Consider the following 13,656-nt stretch of genomic DNA (forward strand, 5'->3'; position numbering starts at 1 on the left):
ACATGAGAAGTTTTTGGACAAAGTTTGTGTTTTTTCCATTGTTTAAGCACTGCTTCCAGCCAAGAGTGATACCATATATGCCCCATAGCTGCAGAAAAGGCTAACATTGTTATCTTTTTACAAAAAAAAACAGCTGAACATGAGAGGTTTTTGGACCAATTTTGTGTTCTCCATTCTTTGAGCACCGTTTAAGCACCGGCACCATTTCAAAAGTACCGGTTTGGCACCGGTATCGGATAAAACCTGAACGATACCCATCCCTATTAACAACAGCACTAGAGCTGCTTTGCTGCACAAATTTCTTCAAGTCAACATTTATAAATTATTAGCGCTCTTTTCCACAACATGCTACACCAGCATTATATATTGGAAAGCCCTCTTTTATATAAAGCACAACTGTAAGCCCGTTCTCAGTGAATGCTACTCCCACATCTACAAGTCCATGTGATGTTTGAGCTCACATTTTAACAAACGTTATCCCCTTTTGGTATTTCTAGCACCTAACACTGAGTGGTAGTATATAGTAGACAGAATCTATGAAAGCAGCCAGAGATGTGACAGTATTTGTTCGTTCTACTGGAAGTACAACAGAGGGAGAAGGAAGGGAATTCTGCACTTTATCCTCCTTTCAATACATAATGCTCACTCGGGGAATTCTTTGAGGCACAGCCACAGTCAGTGGCTCCCTCTGCCCTCTCTCTCGCCTCTTGTCTTTGTTTCTCTTCCCTTCTCTGCCCATCATACGGCACTGCTCGCTTTATTTCACCTCTTACACTTCAGCGTGTGCCTTTGGTCTCTTTGCTATCCGTCTATGCTAACGCCTGTGTTTATGTATGCTTTCCACTAGGGATGCACCGATACCGATACTGGTATCGGTATCCCGATACCCCGATACCGGTATCGGGGTCAATACTGTAAAATGTGTGTGTACTCATACTCGTAAAAGTTAACCGATACCAACTTATTTCATTAATCAGAGGGTGGCTGGTCATTTCTGTTGTAGTTTTTTAGATTGGCCACTAGGGGGACATCCCGCGCCAAACAGGCACAGGGTTAGGCGAGTGAGACTGGCGGCTCCAGATAAAAAAGAGAAACTGGAGGCTGCGGTAGCTAGGCTAAACAAAATGTCAGCAGTGTGGACCAGAACAGCCAACTTTAACTCAGGTTTTGGAAAAGCGATGAAAAATGTCAAGAGAAAATCCACAGGCAGTTAACCCTTTAAAGCCGGTCGGAGCGGGCACGCTCTGTTTTGCATAACTATTTTAAATCCCGGTAGCGCTGCAACCACGTAAGCTAGCGCAATAATTTTTTTTGCATATGAAACCGGAGGAGTTGTACTTACATCTTATGCCATCAGCTTGTCCTAGGTCACAGTTTCCTTCCACATATAACTTTGCAAAAACTGCATAAAAAGCACTTGCAGCAACAAAAACACAATATTCCAGAAACACGCTTTGCCGATCCGATCAGCTGTTTGTAACACTTCCTACTTTGGAATAGACGTCAGAGCGAACTTTCGCATGTCCGCCATTACCTGCCCGAAACCGGAAGTGACGTCATTTTCGCGGAAATGTAGTTTTTTTTACTATCAGGGCCTCATGAGCCTATACTGGTGTTTTTAAAAGTTATCTTTGACTTTCTGACTTTCTGTGTGGTTTCTGGGATGCTTAGGACTCATATTGCACTGCTGGAAATAGTTTATTTTGATGCATATGCTGCTTTTTTGCAAATTTGCATTATAATATTTATTTTCGTTTTTCCTGCAGTATATAAAAATTGGTGTATTTCAAAAATAAAACTATGAAGATACTCAAAATAAATTTCCTGTGGTGGGAAACTATTTTGTGCAACTTTTTTGTATTTACAGTTTTGAGAGATAAGCCTCTTAAATTTCTCTAACTAGAAATATATGTCAAAAAAACAAAAACGATTGACAATTTTTTTGTAGTTTATTGCACTTTTTTGCAATTTATGTAATTACTATGCACTTAATGCATACATATTATTAAAATTTGGGCTGTAATGGTTGTATTGATGTATATCAACTTGAAATGCTCCCAAAAATGGCTCCACAGCATGTAAACATATAATATAAGCTCTGGCGGACTTGGTTCTATGGTAGGTCTTAAAGGGTTAAAATAACAGAGGCGCTGACTCATTTTATCGCTCTGGATGACCAGCCAATGCCGGTCGTGGAAAACATAGGATTGCACCGTCTTCTCAGCATACTTGAGCTGTGATATGAAATATAATAAATAAACAGAAGTGTTTATTTATTATTCTGAAAGCTCGAGACAGTGCCAATAGTTCAGTGATATTTTGTTAAATTACAATGTGGAGACTCTGCAATAATTTAACAGAAGTGCTTATTTTTCACTTGAAATTTTTTTGTGGTCATTTTTATTAAGATTTTATTTTTTATTGGCAGAGAATAAAATAAAACCTGTCTTCATTTGTGTGTGTGTGGTAGAAGTATCGGTTTTTGTACTCTGTATCGGCAAGTACTCAGATCCAAGTATCGGTATCGTATCGGTTTGAAAAAATTGGTATCGTTGCATCCCTACTTTCCACTGTTAAGAATCTGAAGCGTATGTCTCAACACTGTAAAACACCTGCATCTGTTTTCCATCCATCTGATTCCTGGGATGGTCTTCACAGTCTGTGTGTGTGTGCGTGCATGCCAGACAATTTCTTATGAACGTAGAAATATTGGTACTAAATCCACTGCAGGCCTTTCCATCTCTCTTATGCTTTTCAGATTTTTTTACGCACAATTTTTACCTTTTTTTTTTTTTTTTGCATGTCTCGCTAGCCAGCCCGTTGTTGCGCTAGCATGAGTTTGCATGATTGCGTGCATGTGTACATGTAAATGTGTGTGTGTTTGCCTGCCTGCTTGCTTGTGTATTAATATGCAAAGGAAACAGCTGGCGTGGCTAATGGCTGTCCCTCCCCGCGTTCCTCCCAGATCCTGTCCTCTCCTCTATACCATGCTCATTCAACTGAACACTGCTTCTTCTTCATCTTTTTCTTCTGCTGCTGCTGTTGCTCTTCTCCTTGAGGCTTCAAACAGAAGCAGGTGTCTGTGTGTGTGTGTGTCTGCATGCATGTGTGTGTCATATAGTAAGTCACATAGAAAGGGGCGAGCAAATGATGAAAACAAGAGAAGGTTAAAAATAGGCGAATATGGGATTAGTGTTGTGGAATTATTTACGGTAATGATGAAAGAACGGAGATTGCATTAGTCTGTGGAACAGTAATGTAATCACCATGCAAATTTAAATTAAAGCTAACAGCATGGTCTTGAAGTCCAGAGAGAATGAAAGAGGAGTGGAGGAGTAGGAGGAAGAGAGAGGTTCAGCATAAGCGAGTTCAATTAGCAGAATTTAGCCTATTAATTAGTGCTATTAGCAACATCACGCTGGGGTGTGAGACTGGCTTATGTGTGTGTGTCTGTGTGTTTGACCGTTTGAGATTTGATTTGAAAGTAACTTGTTAAGAGCCATAAACAAGGAGCTTTGAAATGCCAGAAACGAGCACGCACAAATGCAGGCTATGGAGATGTGGTTTGAATTAGCATTTTTGAGTGCAGTCCTGCTCCCAGTTTTGCAAAAGACGCACACACATGCACGCAGCCATACCAGCAGTCTGTGCAGTGGTGCAGGCCATGTGTGTGTGTGTGTGTGTCTCTGTGCCAGGCTGTTGTGAAGTAGGCGCAGTTCGGCGTCCTGCCTTTTGCGGCTTTTCTTCATAAAATGCCACTCAGCTCCTCCAGCCGAAGAATCGGGAGCAGCTGGCGGCATTTTCTCTCCTTTTCCTTTTTCTTCTCTCCTTTTCAGGCCACTCTCGATGCCTCTTCACGAGTCTCTTCCTCTATTTTTAGTTTCCTGCAGTCATTTGTGCATTTCTCAGTTTATATCCTCACTGTCTGCCTGTCTTGTGCTCTATCCCTGACTTTTGCTTTCGTCGTCTTGTTCTTTTTTATTTTCCCCGGTTTGAAAAATTCACCCACTTCTCTAAATTCCAAGGCCAGGCATTTCACTTTCTTCCCCCTCGTCTTTAACCATTCCCAAAAAAACAAATGAATCATTTTTATTCATGATTAGACAGGCCTATGAATGATGCTGCTGGGGGCCCAAGAGTCCAACTGCGCATTTGAGCTCTATGCAGTGATCGATGGTGAGAAACCGGCCTGTGTTTTTGTGTGTAGAGGATGTTCTCAAACTATCTTCAAGTTCACACGAAAATAATTTGAGAGAGTGAGGTCACCATCGAGCCAAAGCACTGCCAGTGCACGTACAAGAATATTTCTCTACAGTCACGCTTGCATTTCAAGGAATGAGGAGAATGATGAACTAACAAAGGAAACATTACACCACCCTCCTCTCTCCCTCCACCGAGGCTCAGAAGCTCATCGGCTCCCTCTGCTGGTGGGAAGCATCGCTTCAGCGGGCCACTTGTTGCCTTCCACTCAATTGGTTTAATTGTGTTCTTATTTATATGTTTCACCATTGATTTCTCTGTTGAGGCTGATGTGGCTGTAATCCGCAGTGACTGGCTGTCATGGTGTGATGGATGGAACAAAGCCAGCAAGCAAACACAATGCGAGATAAGTGTGACACCCTTGTGTGTGTCTGCGTGAGTCACCGTGCGTGTCTGTTTGTTCAGTTGGGTGTCTGTGTTTGTGTCTGCACTTGCTCTTTGTTCTCTGCCGAAATGCGTCTGTACACAGATTTGCATGTATGTGCGCGCAACGCGATGAGCATGCGGTCGCTGCTGGGGAAAAAAATGGCACGAGATGCGTCACGATTGCGCTTTGCGTGTCACTGTGAACAGAGTCAGATGAGGTGATGTTTGTACCACATTGGCCAGGCATATTGGTAGCAGCTCACTGCCTCTTCTTTTCCCTCTCGCTCTCCCTTGCACAGTCACACACACACCTCTCTCTCTCCCCATCCCTTGTGGCCATGCCTCCCTTGTCTGTCACTTCCTGTGTGTATTTATGGTTGTGTGCCAGAGCAGTAAATGTATGCAGTGTCTGCCCCATTTCTTCCCCTTGCTGCCGATATGATAGAGTGGAACAGGAGGTAGTGAGGAAAGTCCCGCAATAGACCCAGGCCTGGAAAGAAGGTCAGTGTATTACGTATGGAGAGGAGAGGAAGAAGAACCAGGAATAAAGAAGGAAGGGAAAAAGAGAGGAGGCTAATCTGGGGTGGAGAAGATGGTAAGATGCAACCCACCCAGCAAAAACTTGTTCATGATGGGCGGTTTTCGTAGATACACTGCATTTATAGATTAACCCACCCAAATCATGAAATCCGGGTGCTTCGATCACTTCTATAGCCAAAGGTTTATAAAATCAAGCAATTCCACAATCAACTGTTGGTGGTATTAGAACAGAGTGGGAGTGTTTGGGAATAGTTGGCAACTATGAAATGTAGGGATGGGTATCGTTTAGGTTTTATCCGATACCGGTGCCAAACCGGTACTTTTGAAATGGTGCCGGTGCTTAAACGGTGCTCAAACCGGTGCTTAAAGAATGGAGAACACAAACTTTGTCCTGAAACCTCTCATGTTCAGCTGTTTTTTTGTAAAAAGATAACAATGTTAGCCTTTTCTGCAGCTATGGGGCATATATGGTATCACTCTGGGCTGGAAGCAGTGCTTAAACAATGGAAAAAACACAAACTTTGTCCAAAAACCTCTCATGTTTAACTGTTTCCCACTTTTTCTTTGGTCATTTTAGCATTTTTGGCCAGGGTGAAGGGAGTATCTGCCATCAAACAAGAAGACAGACGCATGTAATTACGATGGTGTTTGCTAGTTCACCTTACATGCATTAATGTAATAACGTGGTTAGCCTACTCAACGTAAATTACACACGAACAACATTAAGCTACTCACGCAGAGAAGAACGGCTGCTGCTGCCATCATCATCCTCATCATTTCTGCTACACTAGCAGGGCTCCGGTTCCTGCTAGTGTAGCTCTGCTCTAAAAGAACGTGCGTACCTGGACCCGCCTACTATCCTCGGAAACGTAAAATGATTGGCTAGAATCTAAAGTGTATCACACCTCAGGAAAAAAAAAAGCACCGAAATGTGCGCTGCTTTTCGGTCTGGTTACTACCGTTTATGTCAGAACCGGTGCCATCATGGCACCAGACACCGGTACCCATCCCTAATGAAATGGTAGGTCACGTAAAATCACAGAGCGGGGTTAGCAGATGCTGAGCATGAAAGGAACTCTTAATGCTTTAGCATTTTGTTCCCACCTTTGTGGGAACAGTTTGGGGATGGCCTCCTTCCTGTTCCAACATGACTGCACTTGTGCACAAAGCAAGGTCAAAATAGACATAGTTGAGCAAGTTTGGTGTGGAAGAACTTGACTGACATACACCTGACAGAAGGCCTTTGGAATGAATTAGAGCCGAGACTATGAGCCAGGCCTTCTCATCCCACATCAGTGTCTGACCTCACAAATGTGCTAATGGAAGAATGGTCAGTCTTCTCAGAACAGTTGTATTAAACTGTATTAAACTCTGTGCATTAAGAATGGATCATATCCATGTGAAGGCAGATGAGCAAATACTATTGGGAACATAGTGCATCTAAAAAAGATTGAGATTTGTTAAAAAATCATGGACGTGCAACTCTTTATGTCCAAATGTGGTAGAAAGTGAGCAGTTATCTCTTCTTCCTCAACACCTCAGCAAATCCCTCAGACAATCAGCACCTTTAAAATCACACTAAACGCTGCTGCTAACCATGGCACCACTTACATATTGCCCTGGTATGTACGTTTACACTGTCCAGAGTCCCGTACTGATAAGCTCACCATGCAACAGAGCGAGACAGAAAAAATACACATGTAGATGTCTATAAATGGCACAAATAGGGTTTGAAGAACTGCCCCCAGGTAATACTTGTCTGTCTAACTAGAGTGGACATTGCGTGACTGCCTGATCACAAGCGCTCCACAACCAAATAAAATGTAAATCAAATTTTGTATGAAGGAAAAACAAAGACACGTGGTTGCATTTTTGAAACAAGAAATAAGTGTGACCCTCTGACTTTCAATTTTCTATCAAATTTGATCTGATTTTGAGCTTTGATGGCATATCATTTTCTGAGTAGCTGCCCTTGTGTTTGTTTCTAGTTTGGATTTTTATTTGTTTTCCTAGCTAGCACATACTGTTTGACCTTTTGGTTGTATTTGGACGGTTGCCTTCAGTCTTGCTCCTCGCTAGTTTGGCTCACCTGTCGCTGCATGTGTGAAAGTAGCCTTGTATTAAAGCTACAGAATTCGTGTTTTTTTACCCATCTGTGGTGTCCTGCATTTGGATCCTCTCTCGTCCATCCACCACGAGCAACAGATGTAACGTGGTAATTAAATATGACTTTGACTCATTGGATGAATAAGCGTAGCCCACTTCATTTTGCACACCATGTTTCATGGACTACATGGTTTTAACGCTGCATATGATTCAGAAGTTGATCAGCTTAACATTCAGATGTTTCAGAGTCATAACTCTCCCTCTTCTGCAAATCAAGCACACACTGCTCCTGGTACAACAGTGCCGTTTGATGCGCTAATAAATTCTCAGTGCTGACTTTCAGTGCAAATGTGGGAATTACTCTTTCCATATAGTAAAGCAGACAGTAGGAATAGGGAAGTCCATGTGATGGCCGGTTGTGTAGAGAGTATGATTTACCTGCAGAAGACCAGGAGACTTCAGGAGATGCAGACGTGTACATTTAAAATAGAAGAAGAAGAGAGATGTGCTAGTGCTACAGAAACGCTGTTGAGGTTGTTCCTCCAAACACGTATCACTCATTACTTTTAAGAAAAGTAATGCAGTATGTTATGTAATTACTCACTGAAAAAGTTTCTTGCATTGCTTGCTACATTTCTTTCTTATTACTCTGAACATGACCTGAAATTCATTTACTCATAATTACCAGTTAACAATATAAACTAAAATTGAAAACGTTGAAGTTCAGGCTCTGGCTGCTGGGCTGGAGTCAGCACACACTCATCATTAACATCACTCAGGGTTCTCAGCTAGCTTTGCGTTAGCATGCTGTCTGTGCAGATTGTGGCAAAGAGCCAGCTGTGGATGCAATTTCCACATTACCATTGTGCATCTGTCCTTTTGTGCAATAACATTAAAGGTCTTGTCCATACCTCCTTTCCTGAAAAGAAGAAAATATGTTTGATTTATGCCCCACCCCTTTTCTATCCCACTGGTGTGCAGATAAGTGAACGACCTTTGCAAAACCAGTAACAAAATATTTTTAACTGTGACGTTATTACTGAATTTAGGACAGTAACTAAATGAAAGTAATTTAGTGACTGTTAGTGAAGTGCGGATCGATCCTGAAATATCGATTCCTCCGATACCAATCATTTATGTTCTAGAATCGATTCTCACATTAAAATATCGATATTTTAGTAATTTAGGGTAAATTTGTAGTTTATCATTAACAGGAACACAGTGGAAAGAAACTATAACATTCGGATTGTCTACATTCAAAGGAACTACTTCCTCTTCCGCCTTTCATAGTCATGTGCGAAATACGGCTGTATAAATGTCTCACAGCCGCTGGCGTGCGCACTCACAACAATGGCTGAGCGTAATTGTGCGGACGTATTTTACCTCCACAAACAGCTGAGATGTGGTTTGCGATACATGTGGCAAAAAAGTGAGGTGTTGTGGCCATACTTACCAACCTTGAGACCTCAGAATTAGGGAGACATTCAAAAGGGCTGTTGGGGGGTGATAAATACATTTTACAGTGTTTATTTATTGGATAAAATACGTTAAATGTCACCGTTATTATTGGCCGGCCCGGAAACAGCAGGGGTGTCCAAATTCAGAGGCTGCTTCCACCTGAGGACCCGGCCTTCGTGGTCTAAAGAAAGCCGGGTAGTACGTCACGAGCTCCCTCGGTGGAGTGAAACTCTGCCGTCTGCTCCTTGCTATCTAAAATATAACCGGGCGCTGACGTAAACTCTCAACCGTCTCACACTTCTGTTTAATCAGTTTTCTGTTTGACGTTTATTCAGCTGTGTGAAAACCCCGGAGGAACCCACGCAAGGGATTAATAAAGTTACATTTAATTTAATCTAATCTAATAACTTTAATCTCAGTGTAGCAGTCCCCCGGACCAAGGAAGAAATAGAGAGAGCCTCGACGGGTGCAGTAATTTTACTTTGAGATTCATTCAGAATCTAACAGTGCTGAGGTGCGCCAATGCACCGTGAAAACTAAACAGAAACACAAAATACATTTTCTTAGACACTTATTACAAATATGAACTCAAATAAAGCAGAAAATACAACAAAATATCAACTAAGCACGCTTAGTTGATATTCTGGCAGCTCTCGATGAAGCTTCACGCTTCATCGAGATCTGCCTACTGGGACATGTGCGCCACAAAAACCAGTCTGAGCTGGAAGTGCAGCTTGCCGCTAACTAAGCAACAGAGCCCTCTACTGGACACTACGCATAGCTGTTCAGGCTTAGATCAATAAACAAAACTGGACCTTTACACTCAGCCAAACCGATTTACTCACGAACAAATAAAACACTGAAAAAGCCAAACAATAACATTTTTAAGTTATCAAAGTGACTTATATATCATGTTTAACCCGAGTAGCGAAAGACCGCGGGGGTTTGAAAACGATGTGTTGGCTCAGATATTTGAAGTTTACACAGCTACATTCTCACCTCAAAATATGTTAAAAGTTTTTTTGCGACCCAGAAAGAGAAATAAGAGTAATATTAAGTAGCTGCCGCCATTGTTGGAAACTTGAATTGGCTAGGCCGCGCTATGAATTCTGCGATATGGTCGGGTGGAAAATCGGGAGAAATTCGGGAGAATGGTGGCTCCGGGAGATTTTTGGGAGTGGCACTGAAATTCGGGATTCTCCCGGGAAAATCGGGAGGGTTGGCATGTATGGTTGTGGCAACATCACTAACCTTGTCAAACACCTCAGAGTAAATCATATCACAGAATATGACGAGCGTATGTTGAGGCGAACTGAAGAGGAGGAGAGGGACAGATGCTGCTAGGGCGAGACAGACGTCTCTCACGGAGTCCTTTAGTGCTGCAAGCAGGCAAGGTGTTCAAATAGCGCACAACTTCATTTTTTTTATTTCTATATGATGAACCCTACATTATTAAGTGATAAGAACAAGTAATCTGATGTCCTGTAATCATTATGCTGCTATAATTTGAGATACAACAAATAAAATAAGTTTTTGTACAAAGTATCGGTATCGGATCAGTATTGTCGATACCACCCTGAATATTACTTGGTATTGGATCGGAAAGAAAATTAGTGGTATCGCACATCACTAGTGACTGTACTGTGTTACTGAAAAAGGTAAAAATTACAGTAACACTTTACTTTGTAACCCATCACACCTGTTATACCACTGTACAGCACCCATTTCATTTATTTATTTATAAAGCACGTTTATTAACAACAGGGAGTTGACCAAAGTGCTGTACAGAGTAACAGTTAAACAATGACATGGACAACAACGACGGGCAAGAAAATTAAAAGAAAATTAGGATAAAAGAATTGGTAACTCTCATGCAGTTTCGAAAGCCTGAGTAAAAAAATATGTTTTAAGATGTGATTTAAAAAGAGTAACAGTTGGGGCCTTTCTAATGTGGAGAGGTAGATCATTCCACATTTTCGGTGCCACAACCACAAATGCCCGATCTCCTCTATGAACCATCCTAGACTTATGTAAAGTAAGGAGTAGGTGATCGCTTGATAGAAGGGCTCTTGATAGAAATAGTCTGGCAAATTAGCACTTTATAAGTCAAAAGTAAGATTTTGAATTTAATTCTAAAACGCACTGGACCTAATGAAGGGAAGCAAGCACCGGAGTAATATGTTGGTGTTTCTTCACACGAGTCAAAAGGCGAGCTGCAGCATTCTGGAGCCGGGCCAAGCTGGACTGACTGACACCCACATATAGTGATTTGCAGTAATCCAGTTGAGATAAAACAAACGCATGAATTGCTCATTCCAAATTTCTAAAAGATAAAAAAGATCTCACTTTGGATAGGAGCCTTAATTTAAAAAAGGACCGCTGGACAACTGAATTCCCATATGGAAAAGATATATATAAATCTTATAAAGTTTGTATCTGTCTTGTGTGAAACTTGTATGAAAAGCATACAAGAGTAAAAACAGATATAAGATCCCTTGAAAAATTATATAATGAAACTTGTATGTTTTGGATACTTACTCAAACAATATATGAAAGTAATGAGAAAGTGGCCACTTTCATGAGTTGAGTCATATAAGTTTTTACTATTTCTTTTCCATATGGGTTAATTTGTTTCTTGAATGTAAGTTTGCTATCCAAGAAAACCACCAGGTTTCTTTACATGCGTTTTAACAGCACATGTTAGGTTGCATAAGTCCAAATCTGGGGCATTGAAATTACAGCTCGGTCCAAAAATAATTACCTCAGTTTTATCCTCATTGAAGGTAAGAAAATTTGAGGCCAGGTTTTAACTTCGTCAAGACATTTGACTAGCGATTCCATGAGCGTGGAGGTGTTTCTATTAAACTGAAGATAAATCTGGGTGTCATCGGCATATGAGTGAAAGCAGATGTTATGCTTCCTAAAGATTAGGCCTAGAGGCAACATGCAGATTGAAAAAAGAATTGGGCCTAATACGGATCCCTGCGGGACACCACAAGTAAAAGGAGCTGGGGAAGAAATAAAATCATCAAGGCTCACGGAAAAAGTCCTCTTGGAGAGGTACGACCTAAACCATTCCAAGGGGATACCTTTGATACCACATTGCGCCAAACGGGAGATCAGAAGGCTGCAGTTAAGTCTAGGAGCACAGCTGGGTCTCCTGAGTCAGTGATTAATAAAATATCATTAAGTATTTTTAGGAGGGCAGTTTCTGTGCTGTGGTGGGTTTTGAAGCCCGACTGGAACTTCTCAAAAATATTATGACTATTTAGAAAGGTTTGTAGCTGCTCAAATACAATCCTTTCTAAAAAAAAAAATTTGACAGAAACAGAAGCTTGGAAACAGGTCTAAAATTAGCAAGAACAGAAGAATCAAGGTTCGTTTTTAAGCACTGGCTGCACTACAGCGTACTTGTATCCAGTTGGTACTACTCCAGAGCTGAGACTACTATTAAAAATAGTTAAAATGTCGGGACCGACTACCTTAATAATCTTTTTTAGAAAATGGGTTGGGACTCCATCTGAAGGGCAGGATGATGTCTTTATGCTATTGCAAAGATCTTCCACCTGGTTAAGACATACAGCCTCAAACTGGTCAAAAGCAGTTGAGGAGGTATATATAATAATAATAATGGATTGGATTTATATAGCGCTTTTCAAGGCACCCAAAGCGCTTTACAATGCCATTATTATAGCCACAGCTGCCCTGGGGCAGACTGACAGAAGCGAGGCTGCCATATCGCACCATCGGCCCCTCTGGCCAACACCAGTAGGCGGTAGGTGAAGTGTCTTGCCCAAGGACACAACGACCAGGACAGAGAGCCCGGGAATCGAACCGGCGACCTTCCGGTTACAGATACGCTTCCCAACCCCCTGAGCCACGGTCGCCCGTTCATATATTAATGAAACATTATACAGAGATGGGGTAGATGTAGATCGAAGCCTTTCTAGCTTATTAATAAAAAACTGCAAGAACCTATCGCAAGTTTCAATGGAGCTATCTATATGGAAAGCGGGGGAGGTATTCAAGACCGAATCAATAACTGAGAAAAGAGTTCGGGGGTTATTAGAGTTGTTCTCAATAATGTTTGCAAGAAGCTTAGATTTTTCACCTTTTACAATGACTTGATATCTAGATAGGCTCTCTTAGCAGCAGGAAAGAGACTTGTAATTTGTCTTTTTTCCATTTTCGTTCAGCCTTCCTGCACTGTTGCTTAGCTGATCGAGTTGAGTCGTTTATCCACGGGTCTGAGTAAGCTGTCGATCGCGCTGATTTAAATGAGGCGATCACATCAAGAATAGTCTTGCATTTATTATTAAAATTCGAATCCATCTGCTCAATACCATCACCAAGGGAAGGATTCGACAGTCTTTCAAATGCAGTGGAAAACTGTGTTTAAAAACACGATAATGTCGTGTTGAGGATGTAGGTTTAAGATGGCAATGAGATAAAAGTATATTAAACACTAATAAGTGGTCAGAAAAGATTGCATCACTTATGTCCAAATTAACAACTGGTAATCCAAAAGACAACACGAGGTCCAACATGTGGCCCTGTACATGTGTTGGATCCAATACATGCTGGATGAGGCTAAAAGAGTCAATCTAATTTAAAAAGTCTTTAGCCAGCTGGTTGTGGGGGCAGCATACATGGATATTAAAATCACCTACTATTAAAATTTGATCATAACTCGGGATGATTCCTGCTAAAAAAGTAGAAAAATCTCGAATAAAATCTTTGTTATATTTTGGAAGTCTGTATATTACTCCAACAAGTGTTGGGCGTGGGATTTCAAAGCTTGAGTAAAAGTCTGTTGAAAGTTGTTTATATGTTAGTCTCTTCCTGAGGACAGTCGCAACACCGCCCCCGCGTTTGCCAATCCTCGGCAGATTTAAATAATCACAGTCAGAAGGTAGGAGTTCAGTA

Source organism: Neolamprologus multifasciatus, chromosome 3 (assembly GCF_963576455.1).
Source record: "Neolamprologus multifasciatus chromosome 3, fNeoMul1.2, whole genome shotgun sequence".
Taxonomy (NCBI): Eukaryota; Metazoa; Chordata; class Actinopteri; order Cichliformes; family Cichlidae; genus Neolamprologus; species Neolamprologus multifasciatus.